This window comes from Urocitellus parryii, chromosome 7 (genome assembly GCF_045843805.1).
Source record: "Urocitellus parryii isolate mUroPar1 chromosome 7, mUroPar1.hap1, whole genome shotgun sequence".
NCBI lineage: Eukaryota > Metazoa > Chordata > Mammalia > Rodentia > Sciuridae > Urocitellus > Urocitellus parryii.
The window spans coordinates 41,024,066-41,048,640 of NC_135537.1; the positions used below are offsets into that span (position 1 = coordinate 41,024,066).

The window sequence follows — 24,575 nt, forward strand, 5'->3', positions numbered from 1 at the left end:
TCTCCCTTAAGTTTTCTTTTCCGATTTTTTTTTTGTTGTTGTTGTTGTGTTGCAATGCACCCAACCTCTACAATCTTATGCTTTTTAAGTCTGTAGTTCAGTGGTATCAGATGCATTCATAGTCTGTACAGCCATCACCATTACCCATCTGCATAACACTTTGTACCTTATCAAACAAAATTCTATATCTATTGAGTAATAACTACTCCCTCCTCTCAACTTCTGGCAACCACCATTCAACTATTCGTCTCTATGGTTTTGACTTCTCTAAGTACTTCATGTAAGTGGATTTATATGGTGTGTGTGTGTGTGTGTGTGTGTGTGTGTGTGTGTGTGTGTGTATGAGAGAGAGAGAGAGAGAGAGAGATTGGCTTATTTCACCTAGCATAATGTTCTCAAGGTTCATTTATTCATATTGTAGCATGTGTCAAATTTTTCTTTCTTTTTAAAGGCTAAATAATACTCCATTGTGTATATATGAGAATAAAGTTGGACCCTTACCTAACACCATGTACTACATTTTGCTTATCTATTCATCTATAGGTAGATATTTGTGTTGCTTTCATGTTTTAGCTACTGTGAATAATGTTGCTAGTAAGCACAGGTGTACAAATGACTCTTTTTAAATTCTTTTGGGTATATACCAGAAGTGAAATTTCTTGCTCATGTGGTAGTTTTATTTTTTAATTTCTTGAGGAACTGTTATACTGTTTTCCACAGCAGCCGTGCCATTTTGCATTCCTATGAATAACACATAAGTAGACCAGTTTCTCTGTATCCTTGCCAACACTTCTTGTTTTCTGGTGTTTTGATTTTTTTTTTGAAGCAGTCATCCTAAAGGATGTGAAGTGGTATCTCTTTGTAGTTTTGATTTGCATTCCCTAATAATTAATGATGCTGAACATCTTTTTATGTGCTTATTGGACACTTATTTATTGTCTTTGGAGAAATGTTTCTACAAGTCCTTTGACTATTTTCTTAATTTTTGGTGTTGAGTTTTAGGAGTTCTCTGTATATTCTGGATCCTAATCCCTTATCAGTTATATGATTTGCAAATATTTTCTCCCACTCTGAGGGCTACCTTTTTTATTGTCGCTATTATCTTTTAACACATAAAAGTTCAAAAATTTCCTGAAGTACAATTGTTCTATTTTCTTTCAACCTTTGGTGTCATTTTCAAGCAGTCATTGCCAAATTCAATGTTGTCAAGATTTTTGTCCTGTTTATTCTTAGAGTTTTATGATTTGGGCCTTACTTATATTAGGTACCTTACATTTGATACCTTTCGTGTATTTTTTGTATATGGTGTTAGGTAAGTGTTCAACTTTATTCTCATGCATGTGGATATCCAGTGTCCCCAGCACCATTTTTTGAGGGGAGATTATTCTTTTCCCTGTGCTTTGACATCAGGGTAATACTGTAATCCTGTTTTAACATTTTGCCCATTTTTACAGGTCTTTAAACAAGAAATCCTGTTTTTATTTTAAAATTTCATGGTAATTTTGTATGTAAAAATAAGCAAGTATGGATATATGTTTTCAAATGATTTTTTTCACTTATTATTATGTTTTCAGGATTCACTCATCTGGACCGTACATCTCGAGTTCTTTCATTTTGACGGTGGGTTAATAAACCGCAATTCATTCACTCATTCTCTTGTTGGTGGACACTTAGGTGGTTTCCAATTCTGCTATTACATACATTGCTGCGCCAAAACTACTAGTGCATATTAGAAGCAGATTGACTAGGCATCTTCATCTTTATTAGATGTTGCTGAATTGTTCTGTAAAGTAGGTATACTCCAGCAAGATGTGAGAACTCTTGTTTCTCAATATGTTTGCCAACACTTAGCACTTACTTACCAGCTTTAAAATTTTCAATCTGGATGACAAAGGAAATATTATTTTTTAAATTTCCAGATTAATAAATAGGATGGGTATGTTTGAATATGTTTAATAAACCATGTGGATTTTCTCTTCTCTGAAGGATCTGCTTATTTGTGTTGTCTATCTTTTTGCTTTCCTCCCTTTTTCGTATTGACATATAAGATTTTAAATATTTAGTTGACTTTAAATATTTAACATTTAATTTGGTTAATAATATAGGGATTGTATCTTCTTCCACTCTGTTTTTTTATTTGTTGAAGTCTTAAATTTTAATATGGTCAAATTTATCTTTTTTTAAGAGTATATAATTTTTCTTTGTATTTTTTATTTGAAGAAATTCTCTCTTGCTGTGAAATGATAAAGAGAGTCTATAATTTCTTCTACAAATTTGCTCCTTCATGTTTAGTTCTTCATTTATTTATATATTTTTAGTACTGATGATTGAACCCAGGGACTCTTTAACACCGAGCCTCATCTTTAGCCTTTTTTATTTTGAGACAGGGTTTCTTTAAGTTGCTTAGGGCCTTGACTTGTGATCCTCCTGCCTTAGCCTCCTAAATTGCTGGGATTACAGGCATGCACCACAATGCCCAGCTTACATAATTGACCTGGAATTTATTTTTGCAGGTGATGCGAGATAGAGAAGTCTATTTTTTATTTATTTATTTAATGGTGCTGGGGATTGAACCCAGGGCCTTGTGAGTGCAAGGCAAGCACTGTACCAACTGAGCTATCTTCCCAGCCCAAGAGCCTATTTTTTAACGCTTTGGTAATTATTTGTTCTAATAATATTTGTTGAACAAATTCATCCTTTCCTCCAGATTGGAATGCAGTGCCACCATTGTATGTTTCAAGTTTCCACTGTCCCATGGACAAGGTTTGCATTTTGTATTTTCTTATATTCATTTGTTAGCCTAACCTTCAAGAAATCTCACACTCTCTTTAACATAACTTTTAAATAAGTCTTGACAAATATGAGTGGAAAATTTACTTGTTTGACTTAAAATTTGTATTGACTTGTTCGTGGTCTTTTGCTCTTTTATATGGATTCTAGTTTCAGATTATAAAGCTACACAGAATTATTGACTTTTTTTGGTTACTCATTCTTTATTTAATATATTTTAATCACACTACAAAATTTGGTAACAGTGAATTTGAAGATTTTAAAAAGAATATATGGAATGCTTTTTTGAATTTACATATCATCCTTGCTCAGAGACCATGCTAATCTTTTCTGTATCAACCAACACTGATTTGTACAGAAAATCCTGGAACACAAGAAAATTTTAGTACATGTGCTGCTAAAGTGAGCACAAAAAGATCTTAATCACCTCCCAAAACCATTATATGCTTGGGTGTTTTCTTGGATGCTGTTTTCTACACCAGATTCCAATTTTTTGATGACAAGCCTGGCCAACTCTTCTTGGCTACGGCGGGTTCTTATCCATGTCCCTCTCTCTCCTGCTCTCTTGTCCCTAATTCTCTTCCCTTGAATATCTTCTAAAAGCCCATCTCCAAAGGTTTTAAATCATATTGAGAAATATAAGTTTGCAGTTATTTAATTATTGATTTTCTTAAAATGGCTCACATTAATCTCCCCTCCCCCCAGATCTCAGAGGCTGAAACCATGTTGTAATGATTGATCCTTTGAGCTGATATTTTCTTTAGACTAAGGGTTGTGCCTAAATCTTTCCCAAATCTTGAGTAAAACAATGTTAATGATCCTGAAATTCATTACACCTTTGATGAATGGTCGTTTTCTCTGGATAGTGCAACATCTCTACTTACTTGAGATGCTATAATTCTTTTGTCTCTTTGGCTGTCATTGCCCTGCTAGCTGGACACACCCATAAGGCATTGCAAGAAAAGCTTAAAACTACTTTGCTGATGAGGTCATTCTGTGTTCCAGGATTTTCCGTACAGATCAGTGTTGGTATCTTCTACCCCAGTAAATAAGAAATGAATGCAATTTACACTGGTGTATGGGGGTACCATTTATAATGTATCTAAAATATTAGAAGCATAAACATGTCTTGGCAAGATGTTGCTAGGCAATACCAAATTCAGATTGGGGGGGGGGGGCGTGCTCTGCTGTAAAGGAGCTCTCCTGCTGGGTCTTGGAGCTACTTTGGCCTCTGCTGAGAATGGCTGTGTTTGATGATTAGATTGGCTCAGATTCATTCCCTCTCAGAGAGGATTTCCGTGTCTCCCTTGGAATTAATCCACAAGAACAGAATCCAATTTCCTTTTTCTTGCAGCATTGCCACAGGATGTCCCTTAACCGCTGACTCAGGTTGGAAATATCAGGCTGCTGCGCCATCAACCGCGGTTTTAGAAGCACTGCCATGCCCCATGGCTATGAGCAAAATTCTTGGTCAACAGAGATCTCTCTGTTTGGGTCTTGAGTGAGCAGAGTTGATTAACGCCTATGAAAAGAACTTTGACAATTAACTGGACTGGGGAAACATATAAATAATAATAAAAAAAAGAATGGTATTTAAATTTAAAGCTGAAACCAGGCCCCTCTGATAGCCCTCTTTGTTGCTGTCATCCATGCTTCTTGGTTGAAGGTATTCATTTATGCATCCTTATTTATTAAGGACTCGATCATTTGGGTCACTGTCCATATCCCTAACACTAATCCTATCACCAGACAAATATTGAGTATCTATGCCTGCAATTTTTTTTCTCCTTTTAAGACTATGGGAAAAAGTGTATAGTGCCAGGTGCTGTGGTGCACACCTGTAATCTCAGCAGCTCAGGATGCTAAGACAGGAGGATTGAAAGTTTAAGGCAGCCTCAGTAGCTTAGTGAGGCCCTAAGCAACTTAGTGAGACCCTGTCTCAGAATAAAAACAGCTGTGGATGAGGCTCAGTGGTTAAATCTCCAGTACCAAAAAAAAAAAAAAAAAAAAAAAAAAAAAGCATAAAGTATGGTATCACTGTAACTACTAATGAAATTAAGACCATACCATCTCAAAATATATTGCTGTAGCACATTGACCATTTTGAATTAAGGGCACATAAAAAATAGTAAGTGTAACAAGGTCTCTTTGACCTTCCTTTTGTTTCCTAAAAACAGGAGATAAAAATTCCCTTGTAAAAGATGTCCTCCCTATAACCAGAAGGAAAGTATTATTCTTGTCATTCAAGGACAGAAAGTTGAGATGAGAGAAGAAATCCGTGCAAACAAATCTTGTTTAACCCTTATCTACCTCGTCACTTCTCTACCCAATTAACCACATTAGCCCAAGCCCCTTTGCCTTGTCACCCCTCACCCACCCCTCATCCAGTCAGGTACATCAGTGTTCAACTCTCACTGTGCCAGTGAGTTCTCATTTCCTTGTGAGGGCTCCTGTGTCGTGTAGAACTCCTACTAAATACACTTGTGTACTTTTCTCCCGTTGATCCTTCTCATGTCAGTTTAATTCTAAGGCCCAGTAGGAAATCCCTAAGAGAGTAGAGGTAAAACTCTCTCTCTCTCCTTTACAACCTGTGTCCATACCACACAGCTTTACACGATTCTAATACCTTGCTGTGTTTGCTTCAGATAATTTTTCATTAAGGAAATCTGGGGCTGGGGTTGTGGCTCAGTGGGTAGAGCACTTGCGTCGTAGCATACATGAGGCACTGGATTCCTTCACCAGCACCACATTAAAAAAAAAAAAAAACTAAATAAACAAAATAAAGGTATTGTGTCCATCTATAACTAAAAATATTTTTAAAAAGAAATAAAATCTAACAAATACAATAAAACCTACCCTGATACCATTTCCAGAAAACATGACTATCCTGATCTGTACTTATCATAGCTATGCATCTTTTTATCTTATCAATGCACATGTATTTATTCATATTTTTTATACCAATGTTTTGCAGGCTGTAGTGGTTTCGCTAATCTATATGGGAGTGAAATTGTATTTCAGTGATACTTTATTTTGCATTATCTTAACTTTAAGAAGAATTGAATATACTGTCATATTTTTATTTTTTATTGGCTGTTCAGACTTTTGTCTCAGAGAATTGTTTTACTTTAAACCTTGGACCTTCTCCTTTTTATTTTTTGGTATAAATTCTTTTTTTCCCCTTCCTTCCTTCCTTCCTCCCTCTCTTCCTTCCTTTCTTTATGTCTTTCTTTTGTGCTGGGAATTGAACCTAGTGGCAATGGTGCTTTATCCTTGAGCTACATCCCTTTTTATTTTTTATTTTGAGGCAAGGTTTAGCAAAGTTGCCCAGGCTGGCCTTGAGTTTATGTTCCTCCTGCTTCATCCTCTCAAGTAGCTTGGATTGCAGGTGTGCACCACTATGCCAAGCTGCTATGAATTCTTTATATATTCTGAATACCAATCTTTTGCCAGTTGCAAGTCAAATACTTCTTTCAAGTGATTTGTATTTTCTTTTTGTTAAAAGTATCTTGATGTATGAAGGTTTTTAAATTCAGTTTTTCCTTTTGGTATATTTCAAAATCCTTCCCTAGGTATGGTCACAAATATAATTTTCTATATTTTTGTCTTAAGATTTTAATGTTTGCTTTTCTGATTTGTTTCATCTCAAAATTTTTATAGATGCTATTTAATAAGGATCTAATTTTTACTGTTTTCTAATAAGTACTTATCCAAGCCACTTATTGACTAGTTGCTTCTATCCCCATGATTTTTAGTACTAGCTCTGATATATTATTAAGTTTTTAAAAATTGTAAACCCTAACCCTTGTTGTTATAGTGGGACCTCTGGTAACCAAGTCTCATTGACAGATTTGGTTAGCCCTCCACCAATTCTATTCTGTATTAATCACAGCTCAGGATCTAAATATGTTCTTCTTCAGGCTTTGACTCTTTTTGGCTTTTTGGTTTTCCATATGAATTTTAGAATCAAGTTGTCAAGGTGCACAAAGAATATTTTTGCATTTTTATTGGATTTGCACTGCTTTTATGGATTCATTTTGGAAGATGATCTCTTGATGAGATTGAGGCTTCCTATCTATGAACAACGAACGCTTCTCTGCTTACTTATTCAGGGCTTCCATACTGTCCTTTGATACTGTACTATGAATTTTTCCACAATGTATTGCATATACATTGTAGATTTAGTTCTCAGTCACATCTAGTACTTATTATTTGTGAAAAAATATGATATTAAAATTTTACTATTGCTGTTTATTTTGTTCTGGTGTATAGAAAGTGATTGATTTTTGTATTTCAATCTAGTATCCCAATAACTTGCTGAACCTTAATGGTTTATAAATTATCTTGGATTTTTGTATGTTGATAATTACATCATCTATCAATAATGACAGTTTGGAATTGATTTACAAACTTTATAATACTTTTTCTTGTTTCACTACACTAGCAAGGTCTTTCTTCCAGTATAATGCCTGATAGAATCAGGAATAGTGGGCATACTATACCTTTTCTACTCTAATGAGAATGTAACTAGAAATTACCATGAAATATGATGTTAGTTTTAGAAATGTTGCTGATTTTTATTGTTATATTAAGGATATTTCTTTCTATTATTATTTTACTATGAATGGGTTTATATTATATCAAAAACATTTTCTGTAGCTATTGAAGGAATCACATAACTTTATTTGCCTTACTTTTGTGAGGTAAGTTACACTATTTTTTTCTAATATACTATATTTGTATTCCTAGGATAAAAATAGTTTGGTTGAAGGTTTTTTTTTTATTCAGTTAATCTTCAGACATTTATGAAGGCAGTGTGAAAGATGCTGAATGAGTCTCATTTAGTATCTATTTCAGTTTCCTTCTTCCTTATCTTTATAAATCATGATGGTTAAAAGTGAAATACTAGAACTCACAATCTCTCCTATAGCCAGGTATGGAGTATGACACAATTCTGAGCAACAAGATTTTTGCCCTTTGACCTGGCTAAAACTTGAGCTGACGCATGTTAGAGTGGCAGACACTCTGATAATATGAGGGGAAAAGGAGGCTGGGAAGGGAGGCATGGGAGAAACATCTGGGACATTAAATAGACTATGAGGAAATTGATTCACCTGGAAGCAAATCACTTCCATGTCAAACAACAAGAAATTATTAGACAGTCATGTTATTTTGACCAGAATTATGCAGAGTTCTTCTCTTTGTCCTTCCCTCCATTCCTATCAACTTGGCATGGTCTTTTACAAGTCTTTTAATTTCTCTACTTAAATCCAGTTTCTTCCCTTCCTTGATGACTTCATGAAGCTACAGCTTCACTCTTGGTTTCTCAAGCAGTGTATTTTCAGTTATGTGAGAAAAAGAAAGCCTTTATTTAGTTAAACTGCTGTAATTGGGATTTTCTTACACCCACTAAAGATAATGATAACTAATTCAGGTTCAGTGATAACTAATTAAGTGTTTCCTGGTCAGCTCATAAAATTCAGATTTACATAATTAGGTTGGGGATTAGGAAATGCTATAATAACTAAATTAATTACATTATTAATTCCAAAGCTATTAGTTTTTATTCTATAAACCTGGCTTCAGTGTTATTCTACCTGGTACTCTAACTAACATTCAGTAGGTAGTCTAGAAATATTTGATGGATAAAGAATCTTTTGATGTTAATAGCCTTCTTTGCAAGATACATTTTTTTTAACTTTTGCTTTTTTAAAAAAATATTTATTTATTCCAATTTGTTATTCATGATGGCAGAATGCAATTCATTTTTTTATTACACACACGAAGCACAATTTTTCAAGTCACTGATTGTACGCAAAGTATTTTCACACCATGCGTGTCTTCATACATGTACTTGGGGTAATGATGTCCATTTCATTCCACCATCATTCTTACTCCCTTGCCCCCTCCCTTCCCTTTTGTTGAGGTTTTTAACACACTGAGATTTTAAGAAAGACTTCCTTTAGTTTTGATTTCACTGACACACTTTTTATGTTCAGAAGTGAGATTGGCCTATAATTTTCCTTTTTCATATCTTTATTTAATTGTGACATAATGGTTTTATTAGCTGCATTAATGAACTATTAGCTTTGTTAAATAAGTAAGAATTTGTCTTATTTTTCTATATTGTGGAACATGAGATTGAGCTTTTCTTTGGGTATTTGCTGGAACTTGCCTGTGAAACCATTTAGATTTGGTGTCTGTGGCACATATGTGCCTACTTGTACATTGCCTGTGTGTGTGTTTATGTGTGTATGTGTAGAAAGAAGTAGTTTTGATTGTTTCTTTTATTTTTGATAACAGAGAGTGAACCTAGGGGCACTCTACCATTGAGCTACATTCCCATCTCCTTTTATTTTTTATTTTGAGATAGGGTCTTCCAAAGTTGCCCAGGCTGGCCTCAAGCTTGTAATCCTCCTGCCTCAGCCTCCCGAGTATCCAGGATTACAGGTATGGGCAATTGTGCTAGCTAATTTTTAATAACCAAAACACTTGAGTGGTTTTGGGTTTATTAAGTTTTTTTTTTTAAATTCTCTTTAATTAGTTTGGTAAGTAATATTTTTCTGAAGTTGTCATTTTCAAATGTATAGATGTATATAGTTTCCTTTTTTAATATGTGTATTTCCTTTGTATTTACGTCTCCTCTTTCATTTGTGTTTTTACAATTTCTTTTTTCTTGATAAATCTTGCTATCTGTCTGTCTCTTTTTTTAATTCAACATTTTGTTTTGGTCATTATGGTAGTAATTATTGTTTCTGGATTCATTAATTTCTGTTCTTATTTTTATTTTTCATTCAGTACACTTCTTTCTCTGAGTTCTTTTTTAAAAAATTTTATGTTGGAACAGCTTGCCCATTCATTTTCATTTTTTTTAAAGATAAACATTTAAAGAGCTTCCTAAAGGGAAAGATGACCCCAAATACCAGGTTTAGCTCTCTGGGGTTTCTTCTCCTTGATCTTGATGTGTCATTCTTCACTGCCTTCCGGGGCTCTCTAATTCTTTCAAGTAAACTTATTATGTTGAGGTTTGGATTGAAGTTATTGTTGTAAACTTTGTTGAGGTAATTATTAAAGTGTAGTCCATATATGGTAAACTGTACATAATTAAAGTGTATAATTTGTTGAGCTTTTTAAAATTTTAATATTTATTTTTTTAGGTGTAGATGGACACAACACAATGCCTTTATTTTTATGTGGTGCTGAGGATCGAACCCGGGTCCTGCCAGTGCAAGGCAAGCACTCTACCGCTAAGCCACAATCCCAGCCCCAATTTGTTGAGTTTTGACACATATTTAACATGGATTTATTCTTGTTTATGTCTTTGTATACATAGTTTGGACTTTCTCTAAAAGTGGGAATTGCAATTGTATTGCACATGTATTTAGCCATGAAACCATTATCACAATTACAATAGTGAACATATCCATTACCCTCCAGAGTGTCTTCATGGGCCTTGGTAATCTCTTCTTTCTCTACTCTCTGAGTCATCCCAACTCCCCATCCTTAAGTATCCACAGATTTACTTTTCGTTACAATGAACTGGTTTTCATTTTCTAGAAATTTATATAAATAAAAGCATATATAGCCTTTACTCTGTTTTGTGTGGCTTCTTTCATTCAAAGTAATTATCTTAAGATTCATCTATGTTGTTGCATATATAAATAATTCACTCCTGTTAAATAGTAGTATCACATTGTATAGATGTACCCTCAATTTGTTTATCTGTTCATCACAAGATGGGTATTTGGGTTTCCAGTTTTTGGCTCTTATAAATCAAATTACTATGAACATTTGTGAGTGGACATACATTTTAATTTCTCTTGGGTAAATAGCTAGGAGTTGAATAGTTGTAGTTGAATCCTATGGTAGGTGTATGTTTAAGAATATTTTGCCTTGTTTTCAGCAGAATAGTTGGTTGGATTATGTAATCTACTATTTTAAGAAGTAAAAGTCCCCTATATTATCTTTTTGTACTTTTGTAATTTCTTTTTTTCTCCCCTTTAAGTCTCAGATTCTGCTGGAGTTAATTTTGGAGTTAAGAGTAAGGCATCTTGGCTGGAGTTGTAGCTCCATGGTAGAGTGCTTACCTAGCATATGTGAGGCACTGGGTTCAATTCTCAGCACCACATATAAATAAATAAATAAAAACAAATAAATGATAAAAGTCCATTGACAACTAAAAAAAAAAGAGTAAGGCATCTAATATTTTTTTTCTTCCCATTAGCTCCACATATTGACAACAATATAAATAAGTCAAAACTGGAAATGTGCTCTTAAAACTCATCAGAGGGTTGAATGAAGATTTAGAAATCTTGTTAACCAAAATAAACAGAAGCAGAGACTTGCTTCTCTGTTCTGAGAAGGATGCGTGGAGAGTCAACAGGGAAGTGAACCATCACCAAATGAAACATTAATTATGGTTATTTTGAGGATTTTTCTTTGCCATACTTAATAGAAGAAAAGAAAACAAAAGATATTTTAACCTCAAATATTTATCTCAGACAATAATTTTATGTAGTCTGTGTTTTCCCTCAATAACAATTATGTAACTTTAAGAAAACAAAGTTGTTATTTTGAATTTTAATCATGTTTGTTAAATGTGAAATGAGGATAAAAAAATGAAATAGTCTTTCAAATAAACCAGTGTGGAAAATATAAAACAGAGTTAATGCAATTCTTTGATATGATTCATAGTCTAGAAAGAAACATTTCTCCTTTTTTGATTTCCCAATGATTTCTCAAGTTAAGACAAATTATCCATGTGGGGGAAAATTTACATTTATGAAAATGTAAAAATGAAGCAATCATTGGGGAAAAAAAGCTACTGCTGTCTATGGATTCCTAAAGAATGTGTATTGTGACTTTTGGGTTACTATGTTATAAATATAATTCCTCCTCTTCCTCCTCCTCCTCCTCCTCTTCCTCTTCTTCTTCTTCTTCTATCAAAGCAGAAGTAGCATTTATTATGTATTGATCAGTAGCCCAGGTATAGAGAGAGGCACACACTTAATAACAGTTCAGGTTTTTAAACATAATAAACTTTTAACATGGATCCATAGTCTGATGGCACTTCCCCACAAATCTCATTCTGTCTATGGCTGCATTAGTGGACCTATGGTATTTAAGGACAAAAAAGATCATCGTCCCTTTTCTTAGTGCTTATCGGTTCTGACCTTCATCCCTTTCCATTTGTTCTGAGTGAGCATAGAATTATATCTATAGAAGTCCCACACTTCTGAAAGCATGATCCTCATCTTCCCTAAACCTTTTTAATGAGCAATATAAGGATAGTTCTTGAATATTTTAGACCACAACTTTAGAAAAGGATAAGAACTCTTGTTTACATATTTACACTGACCTTTGGTGGAAGAAATGTATTGTTTTCTAACCTTTAAATCTATAATTAAATGCATTGCCTCTCCCAATAAATAAAAGAACTATAGATTGAATTTGGAGTGTGAAATATTGAATATTTTGGTAAAAGAACAAACTTAATATAATGCATGATCTGTGCAAAATGTACATTTGTTTTTAAAATTATACAAGTTTGTTTTTCCAAATACTATAAACTTTAAAAATATATATAAATTCTCTAGTTTTTGATCTATCTTAAAAAATATTTTTAATTTATTTATTCAGCTAATATTTGTTACTTTATTCAATAGATATCCACTGATACTATGAACTAGCCCTGGGCACTATTCTGGATGTTGAGAGCACAGTGAGGATCAAAGATGGACATGATCCCTGGTCTCACAAAGTATATGTGCTAGTGGGGGAAGCAGACAATAAACACACGGACACACAGGTAAGATCTGTACGTTGGAGTAGATATTATGAAGAAAATTAACTGTGTGACCTCAGGGAGAGTGGATAAGGTGGGCAGTGTATAAGGGCATGGCTCACTGTTGTGGGTTGAACACTCTGCCAGGCCCCCTAAATGATAGGAACCCCATATGGCACCTGAGATGTGGCTTTGGAGAAAAGTCCACATGGCTTAAATCCCATTTCTGCCCAGGAGGTAGATTTACTACCAGCTAATGCTGCTTCAGCCTCAGGGTCCCTCACTCGGGAATAAGCTCTTTTTCTCCATGCAGTTTTAGGGCATCTCCCTTTCCAGGTAGCCTCCACACATGTAGAATTTTCACACTGACCAGTTTCTCAGATATTGGCTTTAGGGGTCCAGGGAGTACAAAAGCAGAAGCAGCTGGTCTTTTTTAAAGCTTAAGCATGAAACTGTTCCAGTGTCAATTCCACCAATCACAGATTAGCTCAGAGTAAAGGGATAGATTTACTAAATGTGTGAATTCTGGTAGATGTGCTTACTAATGTAACAAATCACCATATTATGTGTATGTTTGTGTGTGTACTGGACATAAAACAATACAGACAGTTCAAGTTCATATAGTAGTGGCTAGTGGCTAGGGAGGGAAAGTAATAGGAGTGGGAGCACAGGGGATATTCAGTATAGCTGAAATGTATTTCTCAGAAAATTCATTCTGAAATAAATGCAACCAACATTATAACATGGTCATTTTTAGTTTTCTATCTTAACAATGTTCAATAAATGGTAGCGATTATTAATACATAGGAAGGTTTTGATTAATAAAACCGTTTTCCTTTTAGAAACATTGTGTTTCCTTCTTGTGAAGGTCCCTCCTGGCATGGAAGCATGTCTCTGATTAACACAAAACAGGCAACCTTAATGGCAAAGCTCCAGATGTGCTGATTGAGTGTAACTTCATAAATACTTAGCATGATACAGAATGTGGGCTTTGGTGGAATGGTGAAAAGAAATGTGCTCATAATAATTCACCTCATCCAAGATTTCCCTGTATCATTGGAGAACAGCACGAAGTAGCATACATTGACTGAGTTTTTCATAGGCCTGTTACAAAGAAAGGGAGAGGGTTCAATATGGGCTACAAACACCAGTGAAAGCTTTGGAGAAATAAATTAGAAATAAATTAGGGTAAGTTTGGATAGGCGGACCAGATGACTCAGGATTCAGGGTGTCAGAGGACAGAAAAACATCCTGGAAGAGTGGAGCTCCATATGTAAGAGGCTGGAGAGGAGAAAACATGAAAGGTCCTTAAAAATAGCCATAATGAGGTGTTGAAGAATCATAAGAACCCCATGGTAATAGCAGACAATTTGAAATTTCATTTAAATCAAAAATTGAATTTGTATTGAAAAATATTTTAAATTTTGTTTCTATTACTGATTCATTTCATATTCCAGCTGGCTAAAACTTTGTCCCTAAAGCCACAGAGAAGAAAAACCATCTCCTTCACCTTGGCACTGAATCCTTGGGTCACAACTCTGAGAAGCTATTTAGCCAGTTATGACTTGCCCAAACAATTAAGCCTGGGCTGACTCATTAATGGCTTGTTTTACTAAGAATGGTTGTTTAGCTAACAGAAAGCAAATACTTCCAGATGATTAGTGTGTCCAGAACCAGCTTTAATGGGTCTTGAGCACCCTGAATGTTAGAGCAAGAACTATCCATAGGAGTGAAGCTATCTGCCATAGTCTAGGCGATTGTAGACAGTAGACACTTCACTTAAATACGTCCCTGTATGGCTAGACAGGTGAATGAGAAGTGTCAATAATCAAGTGGAGGAAATTTTTAAAAATACCTAATGAAAAACATTCCACTAAGAAGAAGGTCTTGTGTAACTCATTGTTTAGGCAATTTGAATTAATCTTCTACTTCCTAACACAAGCCTGGGGCAGCCTTGAGGCTGTCTGTCATGACTTAACACCACTTTAAAGAATGGACAAGGAGAGGCCAGCAGGACAGATCAATTACAGACAGCCTCTGGGCAGATGGCCAAGGAATGTGTAGGGTCAAAGTCAAGAAGGCCAACAGGTGAAGACAGCCACACATCAGACACCTGGGCCCCAGTGAGATTTGTATTACTGCAGGGGAAACTGGTTTTGGTTAACTTAATTTCAGGGCAAGGTTTTTGTGTATTGTTCACATTGACTAACAAAAAAAGGGTGTTAGGCGTATTTTACACTTGATGTTTTCGTCTTTGAAATGTTAGGATACATGCCATGGTTAAATTATTATCTTGAGATTTTGGGAATTTTAATCCCTTGGTCTTGTCTTCTCTCCTCTTCTTGTTCCTTCCATCTCTCCTCCCCTCACTTATCTAATAAGCTCAGTAATAGTACTGAGCCATTAAAATCTACAAAACTGGATGTGGGTTATAGCTCAGTGGTAGAGTACTTGCCTAGCATGTGTGTGACACGAGTTTGACTCTCAGCACCACATATAAGTAAATAAAATAAAGGTCCATTGACAACTAAAACAAAATATAAAAAAATCTGTGTATGTGGTTTTTATATGGGTAACTCTATACATTCCAAGTAATAAAGTTTAAAATGTCATGATAATTTTTGGATATAAGAATAATGGAGCTGTGGGCAATGGCACACCCCTGTAATCCCAGTGACTCTGGAGGGTGGGGCAGGAGGATTGTAAATTCAGGGGCAGCCTCAGTAATTTAGTAAAGCTCCAAGCAACTGAGTGAAGCCCTGTTTCGATTAAAAAAAAAAAAAGGTTAGGGATGTAGCTTAGTGGTAAAGTCCCTAGGTTCAATACCTAGTACAAAAAAAAAAAAAAGGCAAATTTTGACATTGAATACATGATTGAAGTTAATGGTCTCCAAATACTTTTTTGGGGGTACTGAAAATTAAACCTGGGAATGCTTTACCACTAAGCTGCATCTCCAGCCCCCCTCCCTTTAAAAAATTTTTTTTGTAGTTGTAGATGGACAACATACCTTTATTTTATGTGTTTATTTTTATATGGTGCTGAGGATCGAACCCAGTGCCTCACATATGCTGGGCAAGCACTCTGCCACTGAACTAAGCCCCAGCCCCTCCAGCCCTTTTTATTTTGAGACAGGTCTTGTTAAATTACTGAGGCTGGAAACTTAAGATCCTCTTGCTTCAGCCTCCTGAGTAGCTGGAATTACAGGTGTGTGCTATAGAATCTGACCATTTTTAAAATTATGTAAGGTATAACCCTACCAAAGTTTTTACTCATGTACCCCTACTATATAGAGTTTATTTATAAACTATGTACATTTAATATTATATTAATTAAATTTCTAACACTTTTTTCCTGTATATTGATTTGTGTTTCTGGAGTGCATGAACTCCCCTACCCCAAACTCTAATATTACATAATGGTTTAAATAGCTTCTTAACTAATTTAAAGAAAGAGGTTTTTTAATGTTCCCTTAATTCTAATCATTAAGAGATTAAGAAAGGACATGATCCATAATTTTTGGAATGTAATCTTTGTTGTCAATATTGTGCTTTCAAAAAATAAGATTCTCAAGAGACAGTATAAGGAGGGGAACAAAGCTGTTGAGGGGTAGGTAGAACAGGGCAGGTAGTTGGGAACAGAGGAGAATTTCTTTTAATTCAGTTTTGTCTATTGTGGGCCAGGCCTTGGGATATCAAGCTATATTAAGAAATAATCTCTCTCCTAAAGTTGCTTATACAAATCTTAATAACTTAGAGAAATTTGTCTTTTTTGGAAGAAAATCCCAGATAAACCTAACTATCTGTGACGTGTTAGCTTAGTCTGCATGAAAGGGAACAATGGGTAGAAGTGCCCAAATTGTTCCTGCTAGTAAACGAATATGAATTGATATCCATTCTGTGCCAGACTCTTTTACATATATTATCTTATTTAATATTCTCAAGAATATTGTAAGATCGGCGTTCTTTCACTCTTGTACAGAGGAGGAAATGGAAGCTCAGGTGAAATAGTTTAGACAAGGTCAACAGGGGGTAAGTGGTGGAGCTAGGATTCCAACTTGACCAAGAAATAGTTACTCTGTGTTGAGGGTTTCTTGTGCCCCAGGCAGGGACTTGTGCTTATTTACAATATCTCATTACATTTTCAGGACAGCCCTAAAAGTGCTATTATTTTATCTTTTTCATAGGTAAGGAATCTGGGATTTGGAGAGTTTCTTATAGCATACTACTACCTGGTGGCAGAACTGTCATTTGACTGTTTCGTGGATTGTGCTTCCTCTGATATTGTGGCAAGAAGGCGTCAGCACAGGGGAGAGACAGATCATGACTCCGGGGACTAACCTGTGGAGGGAAGTCGGCAGATTCCAGTGGTGTACAGGTGAATTTTATGGGCTTCTTTAAGTCATAGCAATATGGTATATCTGTAAATAGTTGGGTATGTATTAGCTAAATGTTTAGAAAATTTGCATTTAATCTTATCCATAAAGTATAAGTATTGCATTCTTTCCAGGAAACTTCGAGGCATAAACTCCATTTCAGAACAATGGTAAGGCATTGTTTGTGTCTAACTTAGAATCTGCTGACTACGGATCATCTCAGACCTGTACAGGGAGCCAGGATGGCAGAGACGCTCAGATCTCTTCACAAGGATGATGTTAATAGGATTTATTTCCAGCCTGTTCTTGAAACTTGCTGCCCTCATTCATCCTCATTATCTCTCCTCCATCTTCTGAGTCATCTCACCTGAAGGTCCTAGAGTTCTGCTTCATTTCAGGAACTGTGGGCAACCACGTAGGTAAATAATGTTTTTATTCTTCCCTGATCTCATAAAAGTAGAACTGTGACTCAGTTACATTCTCCAGAGAGTCCAAGTTATACTCATATATGTCTAGGCCAGGAGTTAGTCACATAAACAGCATGGGGGTTGCTAAGCAATGAGGTACACATTTCATTCGTTGCAAGCAATGGCACTGTTTGCTCTCAGTGCTCAGGATACTTGGGGGATTGCACATTAAAGTTCTAAGAACACAGGTGCAGTAGAGTCCAGAGGAGCCATATGTGGTATCTTTTGACTCAACCCCATATTTTCTTTCCTCCTTCCCAAATCCCTTTGAATTAATTTTATACTTGGTGGTCAGGAGTGCAGTAATGAGACATGAAAATAGGAAAGAGGACTAATAGACAGTTCAGGGCTGAGCATGTCAGGCAGTGGAGGGGTTAACATGTAGGACTTACTGTGTGTGTGTGTGTGTGTGTTTACATGAGAAATAATTCAACTCTACAAACACCTGTGGCTGGGTTCTATTTACTTGGTAGGTTCTGATTTAAATAAGACAACTGGATTGACAGATGACCAGATAAGCTCAAAAGCCACCTAAGACTGGATTAGGTGTCTCCTGGTATGGGTCTTTGTTTTTTCTGGTTGTTAATAGTAAAACCTTATGGAATATGGGGCAGAATCCCCTTATGTGTAATAGTTGTGGAATCCCTCCTTCTCTTTCCCCAGAGGAAGCTGAAGTGGGGGGCATTCTTTCTCTTTCACCTCTAACAGTGAAAATCTTATTCCATCAGAATGTACTTTCTGGCATTTTGGATTGGAGATAGGAACACAAAGAAATAGAGATGGCAGGAATGCATTCCGTATTTCCAGTTGGGGTAGCTGCCCCCTGAAATCTTGTTCCTTCCATTCACATTTGGAGCTTTCTGGGGTTCTCTCCATTTTCTGAGCTTGCTCCTCTAACCCTTCCAGACTCTATTAACCCTCTATAGACATTCTTGTATCCCACCTTCCATGGATTTTTTTTTTGTTTGTTTCAGTCAGCCAGAATCAGTTCAGAAACCGGCTCCAAGGGTCCTGAATAAGCCACCCTTCCATGAGTTCTTTTTTTTTTTTTTTTGGTACTGGGGATTGAACTCAGGGGCACTTGACCACTGAGCCACATCCCCAGCCCTATTTTGTGTTTTATTTAGAGACAGGGTCTCACTGAGCTGCTCAGTGCCTCGCTTTTGTTGAGGCTGGCTTTGAACTTGCGATCCTCCTGCCTCTGCCTCCTGAGCCATGAGTTCTTAATCACATCTGTAAAAATCTTCCTTCCTTCCTTCCTTCCTTTTTTTCCATATAAAGTAACTTTCACAAGTTCCAAGGATTGGGCATGGATGTCTTTTAGGGACCACTTTTCAGCTACCCCTGTATCTTCAATGTATCCCTCAGTAGCTCTGGTGGTTGGTTTACTTCTCTGTCTCTCTTATTGGTCTAAACTCCTGGATCTCAGAAGGAAATTTTCTTACCCTCATTCATTCCTGGTTCTTTGTGTAGTCACACAAAACTATTCATTGAACAAATCAATAAAAAATTAAATCAAGATGAAGTTATTACTGCATTTTTTTCCTTATCACAAGTTTTGAAGCTTAAAAATTCACAGGCAACTTTTAAAAATAAATAGCATGTTGATACAAAGGCTGTATCTCTGTTTAATAAAGTTGGTTTGCTTTTGAATTTCTCATGGTTCCCCGCTACTATAGGACTAAGTCAGCAGACCTGCAGCATGGGGACCTCTATTCACCTTGTAGGGCAGACATTGCTAATATTTTATCAAAAGCCCCCAAACCATCTTAGAATCCTTGATATAGGGTTGCAGGCAGCTGTTCCTTATTGTGTGAAGTAGAGCTGTGAGAAAAATATTCATGAAATTATGGTCAGAAGATAAAAAAACATTCTCTTCAGTCTGGTCCCACCTTAGCCTCTTTCTCTCTCATTATTTCCAATGTTACGTCTACTTCAGGATCAAGCAGACTACATTTCTCCACTCTAGATTCATAATGTTCTTCTCTCCTAGCCAGGCAGTAACTCTCCTACCGGTTGCAAAGCAAGTCTCCACTTCGAACAGAAGAGATTTTTCTTTAACCTTGACACACATATTCATTTCTTTCCATGCTGTCAAAAATGATTTGTTTTCTCCCCAGATCTCCAATCATAATCAGCATCTACTTACTGCAGTAAGGTTCCTTTTCTTACTCCATTATACTGACATTTAATTTATTATCTCTCCCCCAAATACAATGTGGTAAACACTTCAAGTCTTTTTTGAGTTTTTCAGAGGAGACTCTCATGACCTGCCAAATGGCTCCATCAGTTGCCAAGTGATGCTTCTGAGCCCTCCTCCCGACATTGTGTCTGGTAATGGAGACTGTTCCCTGTGTGTTTGGTGTGGATCAGCTGTAGCCTGAACCCTGTCTCTGGGCTGAGTTGGAAGGACCCACAAGCTTCTGACCTTTACCTTCCCAACAGGGTGATTTCAATGGCAAAGTGAGTGATTACGCTTCCAATACAAACAGCTTAGTCACCAATCAATGCACTCCTTCAGCAGGGAGAACACAGCAAATGTTTCCCCACAGCATTTTCTGCTGCACTGTGAGCCACCAAGCCCACTTAACCTTGGAGAAATTGTAGTGTGGAAATAAATTATCAAGATGTTGTCTTTCTTTAGTGTCATAATTGGCAGACTATTAGGTAACGTCCTTTATACAAAAAGATAAGCCTGAAATTCATCTAAATCTCCTGAAACATGTATGTTTTGATCATTTATGTTTTTTTTTTTCTTCTTGTGGTGCTGGGAATTGGACTCAGGGCTTTGTGCATGCGAGGCAAGCATTCTACCAACTAAGCTATATTCCCAGCCCTCATTTGTGTGCAAACATTTTTTTTTTTTAATCACCCAATGCTGCTCTAGTGTGGATAGTTATTCTTCTCTTTTTGGTAATTGTTGAGATCTCTGGGATGGATTCTGATAGGGTAAGTATGGCTGTTCATAATAACTTGTCAGTAGCTCTAATAGCTGATAATGGTAATACGGTCTATTCATTGAATGAATCAATAAAAAATTAAATTCAAGATGAAGTTATTACTGCATCTTTTCCTCACCACAAGTTTTGAAGCTTAAAAATTCACAGGCAATTTTTAAAAATAAATGGCATGTTGATATAAACACTGTTTATATCAAGAGCTCATTCATTCAACGTCGTAGTTCAAAGTGTGTATTTTTCATATCTTGGGAAGTAAAAATCAGGGCATGAGAAGCACACCATGTCCTTTGTGTGTGGAAGACATCACAAGGCCCTTAAATCATTGGGCTGCTCCCAGCTGCTGTAGTTGAAGCAAACTCATCTGGTATCCACAGACTGTCAGCTGCCCAGCCTGTTCCAGCTCCAGATCCTTTTCTCCTTTTTTTCCCCCTTTCTAGGTTGTGACTCTGGAATCTTTGGTCTGAGATCCATTCTTCTCCCTCCTCCCACATTGACCATAAGTAAAGTAACATGAAAAATTTTTTCACATTTTTTGCAGAGTTTGGAAAATCCTTTACACTTTCTACTGTTGGAAAGAGTGGATGAATATTCTTTTGTGATGATTTTTAGACTGTTTGATTTTATTTTAACTTGGCTCAAAATTTATCTGCCATCTTCAAATCCCTATGTGAGTTCAACTTCTGTGATAGAAGAAACATCATGTAAAAATGAGAATTTTGTTCATCATTGTCCCTAGACCTCCAAAGGAACAGAGACAACTGGTCTACCTTTATCAATCTTTCCTTTTTTCCTGCTGTTCTTTTAGAGGCAGTGTTTATGAGGAAAAATAAAAATAAAGATACACAGGGGATCCAAGAATGGTGAGTGGATCCTGGGCTGGATAGTCATCTTGAGTGACAGAGGATAGAACCTTGTCTAGTGGGAAGATGGCAGAAGAGAAGTCCCCTTCACACGACTCTGTAAGTGAGAAGAGTCGGGGCAACAAAGCGGAAATTGTATTCCTAATAGAGAAAAGAGGAGAACTCTGAAACCAACAGAGAAGTGACAGGAAACCATATCAGCATGGAGAAGGAGAAAGATAAATCAGAGAAAAGTACAAAGTGTTTGAAACTTCAGTCCCGGCTACCCTATTCATGGTGGGGTGGTGATCCATGGTGGGGAACTGACCCTGCAAGCATAAGGTAAGTGGGAGATGGCAGAAAACCCCAATGACAACAGCAAACTGGCAGACCTAACTGTGAGGCAAACCTGTGGTTCTTACAAGCTTTCTCTCCCCATAAATAAGACTTTTTATTTGTCACTATTAAAATTCTAAATTTTAAATAGATTCTTGGACGGTGGCTCATGTCCATCAATGTGTTCAACTTAGTGCATGTCGTCTTATCCCTAGTAGCTTTTCCAGAACTACTATCTTCACCAAGAAGCTCCATGAGTTTTCCCAATTCCATCCTGGGCTTCTTCAGTATTTTTACTTTTCTAACAAAGACATCATAAGGAGGATAAATAGACTGGTGAACCTTTTCTATATCTTTCCCAAGCTGTCTAGAATCAATTTATTGATCACTTCTTTCAAGTCAGTTTGGCACTTCTGGGGTCATGATTTCTGTTATCTCTTTCTGGATTAGGCAGACCAGTTGGTGCTGAGTATAAGAGGGCTTCTGCATTTGATTGTTGCATTTTTAAAAGTAAAACCACCAAAGAACAGATGCAGAAAATAGCCATCCGTAGTTTTGACATGAACTTGAGCTTCAATCATGGTCTGCCACTCTTTTGACCATGAAACTCATTTTATCACTGATAAGATCCGTGCATTAGAAGTTAGGCAGTTTTGCCCTGCACATTCTCAGTAATTAGCTTGAATTTTCTACATGCAATTTAATTATTCTGCAGATCATCAAGACTTACTTCAAACACATGACCCTTGAGGCCATCAGATGCAATTTTGATTCCTTGAGTTCTTGTGGCTAATATTTTCCCAGTATTTCTCATATTGAACATAGCTAGTGTTTTAAAACATTATACCAAATGTTCTTAGAAAATTTTCTGCTTGGCTTCCTTCTTGCCACCTTTTATAAGGTGCTTGTTCTTGCCTACTGCCAAGGTGCTGCTTAGAGAGGTGCTCCTCCTGCATAACAAACCAGTTTTAGAGAAGGGATTCATTATATCACTCAGCAGACTCTAAGGGTGCTATAACCAGAAGCCATCTTGAGAAGGGTCTTCTGTTAGGGACTAAACTGCCCTAGGAGTCAGAAAACAGAACAATCAATTAAAACTCCCTAGGGACACCCCACTGCAGTGACTGAGGGAAGAGAGCCACATGAAATGGTTGAGATAGTAGTGGATAGAGAAAGTGTCTGTCACAACTCTGCAGAGGGGTTAGAGAAGTGGGGAATGTGGGCTGTGATTGGAAGGGGACTGGAGGGCTCAGGGGTCTGTGACCTGGACTTCTGTGATAAAGAGCAAGACCAATCATATGAGGTTTAGTGGGGATGGGGGGCAGGTCTAACAGCACTTAGACTGAACCCGGCAAATCAAAAATTAAAAAAAAAAAAAGGAAACTGGCAAATCATTTAGCTTACCCCTACACCCTGACTCTGCCTGTGTCCCTGTTATCCAGTGCAGAACTTAGCTGTGTGATTGCTTACCCCACTGACAAATATGTTCCAGGATACTCCTGACTTTAATGTTTGCCATTCACCCGGCTCACAGACTGAGGGCTTCTGGGGCAAGTGTGTACCCACCTGGCCGGTCCACAGACTCCTGAAGCTCAGTCCACACACTAAGATTCTCAGTGCCTCTGACTTTTAGCAGGCTCCTGAGTGTGCATACAAAAGATGTCAGGAGTAAATACAGTTGTTCTGTTGCCAATATTATCATAATCTGCCTGGTGAGACACATGGGACAGGGTGTGCCTACATACCATCTGGATCCATTTGGTCGAAGTTGAGAGGAATCACAACCAGCTTCTTCTGTGACCCATTATCTTCCTACTATGCCTGGAAGACTCCCAAATTAGAAGACTCAAGTATCTCAGGTAGGAGGAATTTTTGACCCATTTTTTCTTTCTTATCTTATTCTTTCTTTCTGTCTTCCTTCCTTTTTCTATAAATTCTTTAACTGGATCCAAGCATTATTAATCCAGTAAACCATCAAAACTTTAAGATGAATAAAGGAGAAACAAGTGAACATAGATTATTCAAAGCAATCAGAAGAAAAACAACAAAATGACAGGCACTTGTTCATGTCTTTTTTTTTTTTTAGAGAGAGGAAGAGAGGGGGGGGAGAGAGAGAGAGAGAGAGAGAGAGAGAGAGAGAGAGAGAGAGAGAGAGAGAATTTTTAATATTTAATTTTTTAGTTATCGGCGGACACAACATCTTTGTTTGTATGTGGTGCTGAGGATCAAACCCCGGCCGCAGGCATGCCAGGTGAGCGCGCTACTGCTTAAGCCACATCCCCAGCCCCAGCAATTGGAATAATAACAGGAAATCCTCACAATTTCAGTGAGCCATAAGCATTTAAACCTCACAAACCTTCAGCTGATCATCTGGAGTCAGTCCAGTCTTTACCAAGAACTGGCTTGTGTTTTTGTGCTGATCACCCAGTAGCTGAATTGCTTCTCAATAATCTGGATGCTTAATTATTCTACCATTGCAGGCAAATTTCTTCTTAAATGCCTTTACTAGTTTCTTTTTTATGGTAATCATCAGCAATCCCTTGGATAGTAGTAGGGGGACTTCCTGACTTTTCTCTGTTGATTTCTTATATGGATACAATCCTCAGTATCAGCAGGAAGCAGGTTACCACCCTTACTTGAATCAGTAAAGAGGTAGAAAGAGTGGAGGTCCTGGATAGTGGACATACCATACGATTCCTTTGCTTGGGCGGAAATGGCCTATGGAAGGCAGTTGTGGAAGAAGGAGTGAGAAGGGAGTTCATCAGGAGGTTGCTGAGTCCTCATAGGCAGCTCTGTGACTTGGATCAAAATTCTTAATATAAGACTCGAAACTTTGAACCTACTAGAGGAAACGGAGGAACCCCTTCAAGATATTGGCACCAGGCAGTGATTTCCTCGACAGGCCTCCAATACCCCTGGAAATAAATGGAAGAATTGACAAATGGGATTGCATCAAATTGAAAAGCTTCTGTAGAGTCCATCTACAGGACAGGAGAAAATTCTTGCTAGCTATTTGTCTCACAGAGG

The 24,575-nt window shown here is 36.9% G+C and overlaps 1 non-coding gene and 2 pseudogenes across 1 annotated transcript; all 3 read right to left on the reverse strand.

Annotated features, from left to right (window-relative positions):
* Positions 1 to 3,056: 3,056 nt before the first annotated feature.
* LOC113180242 (U6 spliceosomal RNA) lies at positions 3,057 to 3,165 on the reverse strand. Its single transcript, XR_003300452.2, has one exon. It is a non-coding gene; the product is annotated as a U6 spliceosomal RNA (small nuclear RNA).
* Positions 3,166 to 21,684: 18,519 nt separating this feature from the next.
* Positions 21,685 to 22,533, reverse strand: LOC113179796 (small ribosomal subunit protein eS1 pseudogene; annotated as a pseudogene).
* A 1,356-nt stretch (positions 22,534 to 23,889) lies between these two features.
* Positions 23,890 to 24,233, reverse strand: LOC113179802 (eukaryotic translation initiation factor 1 pseudogene; annotated as a pseudogene).
* Between the last annotated feature and the right edge of the window lie 342 nt (positions 24,234 to 24,575).